General features: G+C 47.1%; 1 protein-coding gene across 4 annotated transcripts in view; it reads left to right on the top strand.

Annotated features, from left to right (window-relative positions):
- Positions 1-15,746, top strand: part of LOC109416474 (protein FAM133A) — a 560,257-nt gene that overhangs the window by 344,040 nt on the left and 200,471 nt on the right. The gene's annotated exons all lie outside the window — the stretch shown is intronic.

Here is a 15,746-nt window from a genome sequence, read left to right as displayed (position 1 = left end):
TCGCTTGGTGTAAAACACAACCATCCGGGTACGGGTCTGGGTCTGGGAGTTGGGTGTCGGATGCGTGCTAGGGTCGAATAAAAGCAGAAGGGTTTTCATTTTCCTGACTACAAGCGTTTCCAGCGTACCTATGTGTAGATATTGTATACGGGATGGTTGCTAAAAACGTTGGTGAGTGTGGTGACGGAATGCTGCAGACGAGATCCTTCACTCCAATTCACAATATTTGAAGTGCTCCATCCAGACGACGACCATGTGACACGCTCCCGGGCTAGACGTGTGCGCCGGTGCACAATGTGTACTAAAGCGTGCGTTTTTTTAAGCGCACCGATCTCAAAATGTGTTCGTGCCACAGATCTTGGGAAAGAATCTACCTGAAATCGTTAGAAAATCCAACCTAATCATTAGCTTTGAATCTCCCAAGAACCCCGGTCCAAGGATCTCCATGGTGTTGACGGCACACTTCTCTACTCTGAACCGTGGTGGAGATGTCTACCCACTCGCACTCCTATTGTCGCCGTAGTCGTTTGCGAAAGCTTGATGGGGGTGACAGATTTTCCCCACAACAAAGGAAAGCACATACCGATGAACGAGCGAACGAACGAACGAATGAACAGAGTCAGAGAGCCCCTCGTCACAATTGCTTTTTCAACAATGTCCCTCTTTCGGAGGAGCTTCAGCACTTCAGCAGTCGTCGGAACAATAGAGTCCCTCACTCGTGTGAATTCCGGGTGGCACGAGGGGGACTAGGAAGGCAAACACGTACATTCCACCGCTGCGCTGGGGATCAGGAGCATCAGTACCAATTCTCTCTCTGTTTTTCCCCAGCTAGGGGATGATTTTTTGAGCTTCGATGGTTAACCGCAATCTAGATTTGCTCCGCTGCTGCTGGCTGTGTCTCGTTCATAAAAACAGATGGGGGATAGCCCTTGGCGCGCTTCTAGGATTCCAGTCAAGAAGATGAAAATGTCGACAATGGCATATTTGTCTCAACTGGGGGATGGCGATGAACAACGACGGACGACAGTGGAAGAGTTTACTCCGTACGTCTGCAGATTTCAGACGACTTTCGACGGACGATGACTACGACGATGATGGTAGGATAGTGCGTGATGTTCATCACTGAGCAGGAGTCTGGAATTGTTTGGAATTCCGAGACGCCCACTGACTGCTGGCTGATGTGCTTGACGACTAATTGACAACGATGTGTGTGCGTGCGAATGGGGCACAAAGTTGATGGGGCACGTGATTTCCTGGTCAAATGGGCGGTTTTTAATTGGATGGAACTTCTGATTTGCTGTGTGCTGAAGCAGGAGAAACTTTATGAGAAACGATTAAGTGGCTAGACTACGTTGAGTTTTTCTGGGTAATTGCTTTAGATTTGGAACTTACTTGATGCTTGATGGCAAAAATGGGATATAACTCGTAGCGGTGAGTCTACGTAGAGTGAACAAATCACCTTCACTGGTGTTGGTCCTAAGCCAATCGCTTCCAGTCACCCTGAACGTTCAGAGTCCTTAAGGAATTACTAGGTTCTCCTCATACCTTCTTGGTTCTTCGCTGAATATGGTTTTTGCTTGTTGTTTCTCCAGCATACGAGCTACATGCCAAGCCCACTTCAGCATTTTTTTTTCTTCTAAACCATAGGGGGATAATCTGCTTAACAGACACCCTAACAGAAGGTTAGGGTAGTTTAGGTCTGACAGGCCGTCTTCTACAACAAAAGTAAAATCCAGGACTACTCTCTCCTCGTACCCACTAAACCATTCCTATGGTCGCCAAACCCTACGTCTCTCCGGAACCACCAAGAAGGTATTGCTTCAGAGAGGGGCTAGTGCACATCGCACCCACAAGGTTAGCTGCGTAGCCTGCAGCAACGAACATCGATGACTCGCTTTGGAGAGTCCATCACGGTAGCATGCTGGCGCTTAGCCAGTTTCCCGACTGGTCCTCGCCACTCCCTTTGTCCTCGGAAGGCGGGCAGAGTCAACCCCGCCCGCGCCCTACTGCTGAGCGGACATCAAGAACTGATGCCCACATGCAACCCGATCTGACCTGCCCGCAAAGGAAGGGTATCACTACCCTTCAGGTCCTATCAGATGCATCCGTAGGTTGCTGACGGCAGGGTCTCCACCTGCCCCGACCCTTGCCGGGGACCCCTTTCCAACCGCGGGCTTGGATCCAATCCAGTAGACCGACGCCACGACAGCACCGCTACCGGGACTTCCTCTCCGCGGCCACTTAATCGCTGTAAGGGTCGATCTCGACCGCAAGGCACCGGTATGACCTACGAAGCCGACTCCGAACCCCTGGACCACCTCTTGTACTACATCTGGACTAGCCATTCTCCGAGTCCACGCTCCACCTCCTCTGTAGCTCCCAGACGATGTGGGTAATAGCCGTTGAAACGGCGTTCCAGCCAAACTCATCCCTACACATCCTCTGGACCAAGTTGTCCGGAGTTGTGTCCTCTCCGCATGTGGCAAGCATGCGGTCACGCATTGTGCGAAAACGCGGGCACACGAACAAAACGCCGTTTCCTCTAAACCATTGCACACTGGGCATTCGGGAGAATCCGCATGCCCGAAACGGTGTAGATACTGTCGGAAGCAACCATGACCTGTAAGGACCTGTGTCAGGTGGAATGTAACTTCCCCATGGCGCCTATTAATCCAACTATCTACCCTCGGTATCAACCTATGGGTCCACCTTCCTTTGGTGGAACTGTCCCACGCGCGCTGCCATTTGACCATAGAGGCCATCCTGGCAGTCCTGCGTATGCCTCTTGTGCCGCGCATTTCGAAGCACTCCATGTCCTCACTGATAAGAATGCTGATAGGCACCATACCAGTAATGACGCAGAGAGCGTCGTGTGACACGGTACGGTACGCGCTCGCAACCCTCAGGCACATAAGCCTGTAAGTACTTTCCAGCATCCGTCGGTATCAGGTATCAGGTATCAGAAGGCCGGCTCCAGAGGCACGTTATCCTCCATTTGGGACATTTGTGCCATCGCCAAAATAACAGCCTATTTCATCATCTACCTGAGGGAAAAGGAAGGAAAAAGGATTTGGATGGGGATAGGGACAGGTAGGGAAATAGGAAAAATACCCTGGAAGAGGGTACTAACGCACAAGCGTACCACAATGGGTTCAAACAGCGCCCTGAAAAGGGCACTGTAATAACGCATAAAGCGAAAGAGAGCCTATAGCTCTTTACCACAGCGGGTTAAGAACAACAGAATATCCTGAAGATTCAGGTTTCTGAAGTCAGTTTCACTTAATAAGTGTTTACCGAATACTCGGAAACGCAGTTGCGCGAAAACTGGACAGTTACATATCAAATGATACGAAGTTCCATAATCGGATTCACAGCTATCACAGGCAAATGAATCAGCTTGCTGAATATTCGCCATGTGATAGCTGAGTCGGCAGTGGCCAGTCAATGCTTTGACCAGCATGCTGCAATTCTGCTTAGACAGATTAGTTAGATACTTCGCCACCCGTAGAGATGGCTCAGCACTATACAATTTGGTTTGACGACATGACTCCAAACTATTCCAATATTGTCTGTGTTGAGTGACAGCCCAGGTGTGAATCTGAAGCTTAATCCAACACTTCGATATCGGAATAGCTGGCTCAGGGCCAATGAAGTCATGTGATGCTCCAGAGCGAGCTAACTCATCAGCCAATTCATTTCCAGCGATGGAAGAATGACCAGGTACCCATAGAAGGTGAACAGCGTTTGCTGAATTCAGCTCCTCGATTTGAGTTCGACAAGCGATAACTATCTTCGACCTGGAGTTGGCCGAAGCAAGTGCTTTAATAGCAGCCTGTTAGCAGTATATTACTTTGCCCATTACGTGCTGCTGAAGTGCTGATTGCACTCCGCACATAAGAGCAAAGATTTCGGCCTGAAAAACGGTACAGTGTCTACCAAGTGAATAAGACTGATACAGCCTTAGCTCACGAGAATAAACACCAGCACCTGCTCGACCTTCGAGAAGGGAGCCATCAGTGTAACATACGATGCCGTCTGAAATACTTCTTTCCAGATAACCAGATGTCCACTCTTCCCGGGAAGGGAATTTCGTGGAAAATGTCCTATATGGAAAATTACAAGCAATTGTAAGATCACTTGGAGCAAGGACAATTTTGTCCCAATTCACCAAAAGTGGAAACAACGAGGTGTGTGTTGAACTGTGGTTCACAGGAGTTTCCTCTAGTAGACCGAGTACCCGTAACCGGTAAGTGCAAGAAAGGGCTTCTTGTTTGAGATGAATGTGTAGTGGGGCAACGTCAAAGAGAACTTCTAGCGCTGCCGTAGGAGTTGAAGAGAACGCTCCAGACATCGCCATTAAGCACATCCTTTGGAGATGGCCTAATTTTGATTGGACCGTTCTCACTTCACCCTTTTGCCACCACACAAGACATCCATAAGCCAATATTGGCCGAACCACAGTTGTGTAAATCCATTTGATATACTTGAGTTTTAGACCCCAAGTTGTACCAAAAGTACGCCGGCATTGCCCGAAGGCCATACAAGCTTTCTTGATTCTGAACTCAATGTGAGGTGTCCAGGAAAGCTTGGAATCAAGAATGACTCCAACGTACTTTACCTGTTCAGTCACATCGATTTCAGAATCAAAGAGACGCAAAGGTCGAACGCCATTACGGTTTCGCCTTTCCGTGAAAAGAACAATAGATGTTTTACTCGGATTAACCGAAAGGCCATATTGGCGACACCAACCCTCAACTACCTGAAGGGCGTTTTGCATCAGGTCGAAAAGGGTGCTGATGCACATACCAACTAACGATGTTAGGTAGTCGTCGGCAAAACCATAAGTAGGAAAACCGCTATTATTGAGTTGCCCCAGTAGCGTATCTGCTACGAGATTCCACAAAAGCGGTGATAAGACTCCCCCTTGGGGGCATCCACAAACACTCAATTTCCTAATCCCTGCTAGACGCAATGTCGAGAAGAGATATCGGTTTTTGAGCATTTGGTGAATCCAATTGGAAATCATTGGAGATATACCATGACTCCGTGCGGCTTCCAATATGGCATCGAAAGGCACGTTGTCAAAGGCACCCTCGATATCTAAGAAAACACCCAAACAAGATTGCTTTTGAGCGAATGCTTTCTTGATATCGTAAACAACCTTGTGTAAAAGAGTCACAGTGGACTTACCAGATTGGTAGGCATGTTGGTTCACATGAAGAGGCACGTTGGCCAGATGAACATCACGGATATGATGATCCACAATGCGTTCTAAGCATTTCAGAAGAAAAGAGGTCAAACTGATAGGTCTGAAACTCTTTGCTTCTTCATACGACGCACGACCCACTTTCGGAATAAACTTTACAGTAATATCCCTCCAGGATTTGGGAATATACCCTGTAGCAAAACTGCAAACAAGTAGTTTTTTCAAAACATGTTTGAAATAATCAAATCCCTTCTGAAGCAAAATAGGATAAATCCCATCTGCCCCAGGAGATTTGAAAGGAGCAAAGCTATTAAGAGCCCACTCAATCGATTCTATAGTTACAATACTCCGAGCCGAAGCTAAAGAATCATAACTACAAGAAAAGACATCAGGATCATCCGAAGATGTAATATCCACACATCCAGGGAAGTGTGTGCTGAATAAGCATTCCAGAACTTCCTCATCAGAGGAAGTCAGATCGCCATTTGGCAAACGAAGTTCGTTCACCCGGAAATCCTTAGTTTTCGCAAGGATTTTGTTTAACCGACTGACTTCACTCAAGCTGGAAACATTTGTACAAAGGTTTTTCCAGCCGGATCGTTCAGCAGACCGGAGAGCTTTCCTGTAGGCCTTGCGAGCCGACCTGAAAGCCTCCGAACCAGCCGAACGTCGTCTGTTCCAACTCTTTCTACATTGTTTCCTGAGTTTCGCCAGATCAGAGTTCCACCAAGGGGTTCCTCTTGTGATCTTCACAGACCGTAGAGGGCATGCTTCTTCAAAAGCTTCCATGATGAAGGTCGTTGTAGTATCAACGGCATCATCTAAATCACTTGGAGTGTCAATGGATGGTGAATATCCATGAAATTTGGCTGCAACCAAATCAGTATAAAGATCCCAGTTTGTTGACCGAGGATTCCTGAAACGCAATGTTTGCGAAGTAACATTTAAATGTTCAAAAAAGATATAGCGATGGTCAGATAAAGATTCTTCATCTGACACATGCCAATTGGTCAGCTCGTGACTAATTCTGCTAGAGCAAAGCGTTATATCTAACACTTCCTCTCTAGCAGATACCATGAAGGTTGGGCGGTTGCCTATGTTAAGTAATGCAAGATCTGTACTACTTAAGTACTCCATCAAACTGGAGCCTCTCAAGTTAATGTCTGAGCTGCTCCAGATGATATGGTGAGCATTAGCATCACTGCCAACAATTAGCGGAAGGCCTTTTGAAGTGCAGTATGCGATGACTTGTTTGAAAGCATCCGTAGGGGATGGTTCATCATGTGGTAAATACACAGAACAATAGACGTATTTCCTGTTGAGGTTTCCAACAGATACATCAATTGTGATAGCACATACATCTCTGGTGGTTAGTTCAGAGATGAGTGTAGCAACTATTGCGTTGTTGACAAGCACACAGGCTCGAGGCATGACACGCGAGTTTGCCATTTCATGTTTACTGAAAGTGGCAAACACCGGGTTCACAAGGTTTCCTAGATAGAAATTTCCCTTACGAAATTAAGGTTCTTGTACCAAGGCCACTTGGGCTGTACCATTTTGCATAAGTCTGCAAAGATTGATCGTTGCTGTTCTTTTATGCTGAAGATTGATCTGAGCTATCCTAACCGTAGCCACTACCCAAACTAGGTAAGATTAAACTCTTCGCAACAGCAGCACAACAAAGAACAGCAACAATAAAACCAAATCGGTATCGATTGGAAAACGCCAAAGGCGAGGATACACAGAATACACTGTGTAAATCGCATAATGCGAAACCATATAGGTGAAAATTTAAACTAATTAACAACATCTTCATAATCCCGCCCTTATTTAGCCTCAAGTGAGACTAAAGAAGGGCAGCTGATTGTCTCGGAGAAACACAAGGTCCACTGCACCATTGCTCCGGTTAGCGCAGTAAGGGCTACATACTGTGGAGGGCGCCCTGGTACTCCACAGGCTCCGTTAGCGGTTAGGTTTTTATTAGACCCCCCTAGCCATTCATTCCTAGGCACGGTAAGCATAAAGCCGCATCACACCATGAATTAGGGGTCACCTGTTGGTGGATTCTTACCACCGGAACAGGCGGTCCGTAGTGTTATTCTTAGCCAATTGAGAAAATCGCTACCGACACTACACAGCTATCTAGGCTGATCGAGAAAAGAAGTTAATATTGATGATCAACTTCATACGGACTCGAACAGCCGAGTCTTCCAGCTTCCGTCGGTAGCATTTAGTACTTAGCGCGGTGCCCCACGCCGGGCCGCCATACCTAAGTATGGACGTAGCAACACTAGCTTACTGGCGTACACCGCAGAGCTATTGGACATCATCCGGGACAGTGCCGCAATAGCTGTGGAGGCTCTTTTACAGGCATAATCGACGTGGCTACCGAAGGTAAGCTTATCGTCGATCATCACGCCCAAGTGTTTGACGGAGCGCTTTGACAGGATAGTACACTCTCCTACACTGATCTCCGTCTGCTGCTCCGACTTCAGGTTGTTAACAACCGCATCCACGCCTCCACAACCTTGATCGAGTGGTTGGTAGTCAACTTTACCTCCTCGATCGTTTCACCGTAGACTTCGAGCGTAATGTCGTCGGCAAATCCGACAATCACCACTCCCACTGGATACTCTAACCTCAACACCTCGTCGTACATGACATTCCATAACACCGGACCCAGGATGGAACCTTGCGGGACTCCTGAGGTTATGTGAAAGCACTTCCGACCCACCTCCGTGTCGTAGACTAGTACACGATTCTGAAAGTAACTTCCGAGAATCTTGTACAGGTACTCCGGTATCCCCAGACGCAAGAGCGCATCGGCAATAGCAGACCAGCTGGCGCTATTAAACGCATTCCTTACATCCAGAGTCACTACCGCGCAAAAGCGAATTCCCCTCCTCTTAGGCTCGACAAGATAGCGTCTACGGTGGACCTCCTGGTTACTCGAAAGACCATTTTCGCCCTCGGTGAACCGCAACATTCTATTGAGGATGATCTTTTCGAGCACCTTCCCCGCCGTGTCAATCAAGCATATTGGTCTATATGCCGACGGGTCTCCGGGTGGTTTCCCCGCCTTTGGCAATAGTACCAGGCTCTGCCTCTTCCAAGCTTCTGGGGAAACTCCCTCGTCCAGGCATTTCTGCATAGCAGACCTGAACATCTCGGGAGCCTCTGCAATAGCTACTTTTAAGGCCAGGTTCGGAACTCCGTCCGGACCTGGGGCCTTACCTACGCTAAGGGACTTAGCTATCCCCGCAAGTTCCACATCGGTGACCCTCTCCTCATCGCCATCCCCAGTCCCCGGCTGTCCTACGAAAGGAGGCCAAGGAGTAGGATCATGACGCGGAAAAAGTCCTCCAATGATCCCCTCCAACATCTCTGGAGATTGCTCTGTAGGAGCCATCACCCCTCTCGTCTTGGCCATAACGATCCTGTAAGCGTCACCCCACGGGTTCGTATTGGCACTCTGACAGAGACCCTCGAAGCAGGCATTTTTGCTTGCTCTTATCTCGGTCTTGAGCGCGGCTTTTGCAGCGGCGAACACCACCCGCCGTTCGTTTCGCTCTTCCTCTGATCGTGCTCGCTGCATCCGCCGCCTAGCCCGTAGGCAGGCGCGGCGCAGGTCCGCAATCGCGTCGGTCCACCAGTAAGCCGGTGGCCTCCCATTTCTAGGGTGGACTCGCCTAGCCCACTTCAGCATGCCGTGTTTAATTCGCACCACTATATCCGTCTCCATATAAATTTGGTACAATTCGTAGTTCATGCGACGCCATCAGCACGGTAAAGGCTGGGTATGCTGCGCAAGTCAGATCCCATTGTGATCCACTAGCCTCTGCCCAGCAACTCCTATCCCTACCTCCTCGTGGTACCGGCCGGAAACTATGAGCAACCTTAGGGAAGATCGGGTAACCAACCCCGGTGGGAACTTTGGTCGTAGGCTGACAGGGAAGGTGGGTTTGCTTCGGCAAACCTGAGCGTCTGTTCTCCAGGAGGAGCGGCTCACAACAGCGTCTGATCCCCATGTTAGAAGCGGCTGATCTACGTCTGAGTGCCAGGGAAGGATTCTAAGCTCAACTGTGCACTATGGTCCTGCGGAAAGTAGGGGGTTGGTGTCAGGTCCTACGAGCCAGCCGTAAAAAACCATTGTAACGGAAAATCAGCAACAGAATAATACGAACCGAGACCAACGGCAACGACCTCAGCGAACAAAAAGGACTTGCGATTGGAAACTCGGTACGTGGAACTGCCGATCTCTTAATTCCATTGGGAAGGACCGCGGCATCGTAGCGCTTCAGGAGGTGTGTTGGACAGGATCCATGGTGCAAACGTTTAGAAGCAATCATACCATCTCCCAGAGCTGCGGCAACACACGCGAACTGGGAACAGCTTTCATCGTGATGAGTGATATGCAGAGGCGCGTGATCGGTTGGTGGCCGATCGACGAAAGAATGTGCAGGTTGAGGATCAAGGACAGATTCTTCAACTTCAACATAATAAACGTGCACAGCCCACACCTTGGCCCACACATTATCGACGTCAGGACCTATCGTGGCGCCAACATCGACTCCGACCACTATCTGGTGATGGTCAAACTACGCCCAAAACTCTCCGTCATCAACAATGTACGGTACCGGCGACCGCCACGGTACAATCTAGAGCGACTGAAACAACCATGAAACATGTCGCCTCAGCATATGCGCAGAATCTCGAGGCCGCGTTGCCAGACGAGGGCGAGCTCGATGAGGCCCCTCTAGAGGACTGCTGGAGTACAGTGAAAGCAGCCATCAACGACGCAGCCGAGAGCACCATCGCGTACGTGGAACGGAATCGACGGAACGAATGGTTCAACGAAGAGTGCGGAACGGTTTTGGAGGAGAAGAACGCAGCGAGGGCGGTAATGCTGCAGCAAGGGACTCGACAGAACGTGGAACATTACAAACAGAAGCGGAAACAGCAGACCCGCCTCTTTCGGGAGAAAAAGCGCCGCCTGGAAGAAGCGGAGTGCGAAGAAATGGAACTGCTTTGCCGTTCCCAAGAAACACGGAAGTTCTATCAGAAGCTCAACGCATCCCGCAACGGCTTCGTGCCGCGAGCCGAAATATGCAGGGATAAAGACGGAGGCCTCTTGACGGACGGATGTAAAGGGATCGAAAGGTTGAAGCAGCACTTCGATCAGCACCTAAACGGCGTGGAGAACGTAGGCACGGGAGCACACGACAACGGAGGAAACGACGACACCAGTGCAGCGGAGGACGGAAATGAACCAACTCCCACGATGAGGGAAGTTAAGGATGCCATTCACCAGCTCAAAACCAACAAAGCAGCTGGTAAGGATGGTATCCCAGCTGAACTCATCTAGATGGGCCCAGAAAAGTTGGTCACCTGTCTGCATCGGCTGATAGTCAGGATCTGGGAAACCAAACAGCTACCGGAGGAGTGGCAGGAAGAGGTAATCTGCCCCATTCACAAGAAAGGCGACCATTTGGAATGTGAGAACTTCAGGGCGATAACTATTTTGAATGCTGCCTACAAAGTGCTATCCCAGATCATCTTCCGTTGTCTGTCACCTAAAACGAATGAGTTCGTGGGAAGTTATCAAGCCGGCTTCATCGACGGATGGTCGACATCGGACCAGATCTTCACCGTACAGCAAATCCTCCAGAAATGCCGTGAATACCAGGTCCCAACGCATCACCTGTTCATCGACTTCAAAGCGGCATACGACAGTATCGACCGCGCAGAGCTAGGGAGAATCACGGACGAAAACGGCTTTCCTGGGAAGCTGACAAGACTGATTAAAGCAACGATGGACGGTGTGCAAAACTGCGTAAGGGTTTCGGGTGAACTATCCAGTTCATTCGAATCTCGCTGGGGACTGCAACAAGGTGATGGACTCTCATGCCTACTCTTCAACATCGCCCTGGAAGGTGTGATGCGGCGAGCCGGGCTTAACAGCCGGGGAACGATTTTCACAAAATCCGGTCAATTTGTGTGCTTTGCGGACGACATGGACATTATTGCCAGAACATTTGGAACGGTGGCAGAGCTGTACACCCGCCTGAAACGCGAAGCAGCAAAGGTCGGACTGGTGATGAATGCCTCAAAACAAAGTACATGCTGCTAGGCAGAACCGAACACGAACGGAACGGTCTGGGTAGTAATATTACGATAGACGGGGATACTTTCGGGGTGGTGGAGGAATTCGTCTACCTCGGATCCTTACTGACGGCTGACAACAACGTGAGTCGTGAAATTCGGAGGCACATCATCAGCGAATGTCGGGCCTACTACGGGCTCCAGAAGAAACTGCAGTCGAAAAAGGTTCACCCACGCACCAAATGCACCATGTACAAAACGCCAATAAGACCGGTGATCCTCTACGGGCACGAGACATGGACCATGCTCGAAGAGGACCTACAAGCACTCGGAGTTTTCGAGCGACGCGTGCTAAGAACGATCTTCGGCGGTGTGCAGAAGAACGGTGTGTTGCGGAGAAGGATGAACCATGAGCTCGCTGCACTTTACAGCGAACCCAGCATCCAGAAGGTTGCCAAAGCTGGAAGGATACGGTGGGCAGGGCATGTTGCAAGAATGCCGGACACCAGCTTTGTAGGGTTGTCAACTGATCCGGTTGGCACAAGAAGGCGTGGAGCGCAGAGAGCACGATGGGCGGACCAGGTGGAGCGTGTCCTGGCGAGCATTGGACGCGACCGAGGATGGAGAACGGAAGCCACAAACCGAGTATTGTGGCGTACTATTGTTGATTATGTTTTGTCTTGAATGTGATGTTGAACAAATAAATGTATGTATGTGTAATAATTTGTGTCTGCGATTGTGATAGCACATACATCTCTAATGGTTAGTTCAGAGATGAGTGTAGCGTACCAACGATTGCGTAGTTGACAAGCTCGAGGCATGACACGCGAGTTTGCCATTTCCTTTTTACTGGAAGTAGCAAACACCGGATTCACAAGGTTTCCTAGATAGAAATTCCCCAAAGTAAGATTTTGTGACTAACGCCACTTGGGCTGTACCATTCCTTACCATAATCGAAAATGCATCCTCAATATCAAAATTCGCAATTTTCTCACTAGTACCTACATAATACACCTTTAACCCTCTAATACCATACCCCGCTTTTAGACGGGGTATAGTTTGAGCATTTTTGTAATTTTTGTTTCGTGAAAAATCATTTTTTCTATATTTTTGGCTGATAGGGTCTAGGACCATTTGGACAGGAGCACCTATTTTGGGCACTTGCAGCTATAACTCAGTAAATTTAACACCGATTGACTTGAGTTTTTGCACATGGGCAAATATTATGCGTATCTGATCGTGTCTCAAAAATCAAGTCAATCGGTTCAAAATTGACTGAGTTATAGCAGCAAGTGCCCAAAATAGGTGCTCCTGCCGAAATGGTCCCAGACCCTATTTAGGACTGTTCTGTATGTCTCAAAATGGTTTTTTTTTAAATTATTAAATGATATTTTAATCATTTTTAGAAGTTATTTTTTATTTTGTTTTGAATCGCTACAATTAACATATTTCATTTTTTCTCACATCATTCTATCCTAGTTTAATAGTTTAAGATGTCGAATACACTCTAAAATTATTTTCCTTGAAACACGGTAAATAAAATCTTTCATGAAAAAAAATTAAAATAAAATTATTTCAACAATAATCATAAAATCTCAAAATGTCTCAAAAAATTCGTACCACAAATAGGTTTCTAGGAAAAATTTAAAAGTGTGGAGTTGTTCGAAAATAAAAATTAGGATAATCAAAAACCAAAATTCACGAAATCGAGAATTAAAAAGAATCATCTTCCAAAACATGTTTAAATCGATTTTAGATAACGAAAAATGATATTTAGATCAAAATCAAACATTTGGGTATTAGAGGGTTAAAACGTGTTAAAACTTTTGGGTCATTAAATGGACCCAGTTACTCCTGTGAGCAACGTTTCGTTCCTTATTGAATCTTCTTCAGAGGATCGAAGAAATTGTTACTTTTTCGTCCAGCAGTTGTTTGAACATTTCCTGGATTATTTTCGTTCAATATTATCACGCTGTTCAATGATACCCTATTTTACGGTACACTCAAACCTCCATTTAGGTAGGATCCATTTAGGTAAAATCTATTTAGGTCCCATCATTTAGGTAATGTTAAGAACAGTTGGAGTACTTAAGATTAAGTATAAGGTGGTTAACGGAAAAGAAGCAGTGATTGGAGTTAAGAGGATGCGGGGGGGGGGGGGGGGGGGGGGGTTTGGTCAGTGTTGAGAGCTACCCACCCCCACATCCCCCGCAGTGTTGAGAAGTGTCAGTATCAACAGTCTGACAGCTCCAGCTCAAATTGAAATAGGCAACCACTTATTTTCCCATTTACCATCGGAATATCAATTGACTATCCTATGGCTATGATCATTCAATTGATATCACCTCCAGCATTGCATGACGTCAAACCCGATATCAACCTATCATTCACTTGTCTGCTGGAATTTTTCAGAGTCTTACGTGTTTTGTGCCTAGCTATTCATTTGAATGACAATTCTGACCTGAGACCCTCCAAAACCCCCGAAAACGCCAATGAAGCCCCTCCCCTCCTGACACTCCTTGAAAGCCATCTGAAACTCCGCATGACTCCATTTAAATCTCCTAATAACTCTCCCTTCTTAAACATTTTTACAACCTTGTATACCATTTAGGTAATAAACTGATTCCATTTAGGTAATGAATCCATTTAGGTAAAAATTCTATTTAGGCAGTCCTGACTCATTACCAAAATACAGGTTTTGGTATACCTTGATTCAGTTCAATATATTTAATATTGTGGAAAAACCTGACTGTGCAACTAATATAACCCCTGTTTCGGTATGTACCATTGAAAGCGTAATAAACAAGGATCATGCTTTCCCCTGAATCAACTCGCAACTCATTTCTTCTTTCAGGTTCGATGCATCCTACGTTGCACGTACAGTAGTACATCCATATCCATATGCGATGTAGTTACTTCTTGAGTTAGCAATACATTTTCTTCGAATCGGATACATGCATGTACCATCCGTTCCCCAGCTTGAAGCGGATGACCATGTTTCTGCTTTTTTGCCCATCATCTTACATTCCATTAACCACGCTAAACACCATTCTGCACTGAACACACGCAGCTTCGTTTGGAACGAAGTTTTCAAACACTGTGGACTTTTGGAATGTAATCCAACTTTCAAGTGTGAAATTTTCTTTCGGCTCAAGTAAAACTTGATTAGTCGAGAGTAATGGAATCAATGTTTTCATTATCTTGTGAAGTACAACAGATCCATCTTCGACCATCTGCTGTTCTTCCAAAAACTCCCAATAAATCGGAACATCTGGTCCCAAAGCTGTGAACAACGCCTAACAACAACTCAAGGCTGGCATAAAACTTCGGCATTATTTTTCTCCGTGTATTCATTGGCCAATGCCATACGGATGGACCAAAGTCCAGAGCGCTTTGCCTGCTTCGTCGATTCAATATTTTTCCAAGTTTTCCACACAGCTGTTACCACCTTTCTACCGAACCACCATCCTACTCTTCGAAGGAAAGCTATGGTCTTCAGGCAAGTGGCCCCAATGCATGGTTCCGGTCCGGAGCAGAGAGCTCCGACTCTGAAGGATGCGTGAAATAAAAGATTATATATAGTTTTAATGTGTTTCTCTGCTGACTGTTTGCCACTCATAAATATTTATATCCCCGAGGTGCTATTTTCATCGACACCGCCGCCGCCACCAGCAGATGCTCCCGGTCTCGATTCTCGTTTCCAACAACCGCACGCATCGTTGGTTCAGGTTCTGATTCTGGAAGGAAGTGTCTATGGGTGGTGTTTATAAAAGATGTGTCTGTGCAGCATCCCTCTTGCTGGCTATGGTGTTACAACAGGCAGGATTTTCCTCTTGTCTGCTTGATTGTCTGCTTGTCGTGTCTTTCACTGCCGGCCTGCCTGCCTGCCGGATGGATAGTGTGGAGCTGGAGGCCGTCGTCGTCGCACTGGATGTGGTTCCTGGGGTTCTTTTCTGTCCCCGCACTTCAGTTCTCATTCAATGGGATAATTGGATGCAAGAAGTGTGCGGCTGAGGACATTCAAGTGCACTTGGACAGATAACGGCAAAGCCAAGAGCCTCCTGGTTTGGTTCGCATTGTTTGGATGGGGAGATGAAGCGATTCATCAATACTATGCCGATGATGGGAGGGAGGTGAGAATGATGGAATCATAGGGTGCTAGAGGTGGAAGGCGGTTATTGAAGTGTCTTGAATTCGATAAGGCATTTGGAAGTTACTGTGAATGAGAAACATTTCTAGTTTTAGTAAAGCAGAAGTAATTGTTGACTGAAGAAGTTGGAAATTTAAATATTGTAAAGTCTGTCATTTTAGATAGCATCTCTTATTGTATTGATTGTGCTGTTGGAAGTACGTACACTCCCGATCAAAAGTTTGGGGTCACCCCCTTAAAAACATGTATTTTTTTAGGCCCATATCTCCGGCAATTTGCGTCCGATTT

This window comes from Aedes albopictus, chromosome 2 (genome assembly GCF_035046485.1).
Source record: "Aedes albopictus strain Foshan chromosome 2, AalbF5, whole genome shotgun sequence".
NCBI lineage: Eukaryota > Metazoa > Arthropoda > Insecta > Diptera > Culicidae > Aedes > Aedes albopictus.
The sequence above is the reverse complement of the archived record's forward strand: the minus strand, read 5'-3'. Positions and strand labels throughout refer to the sequence as shown.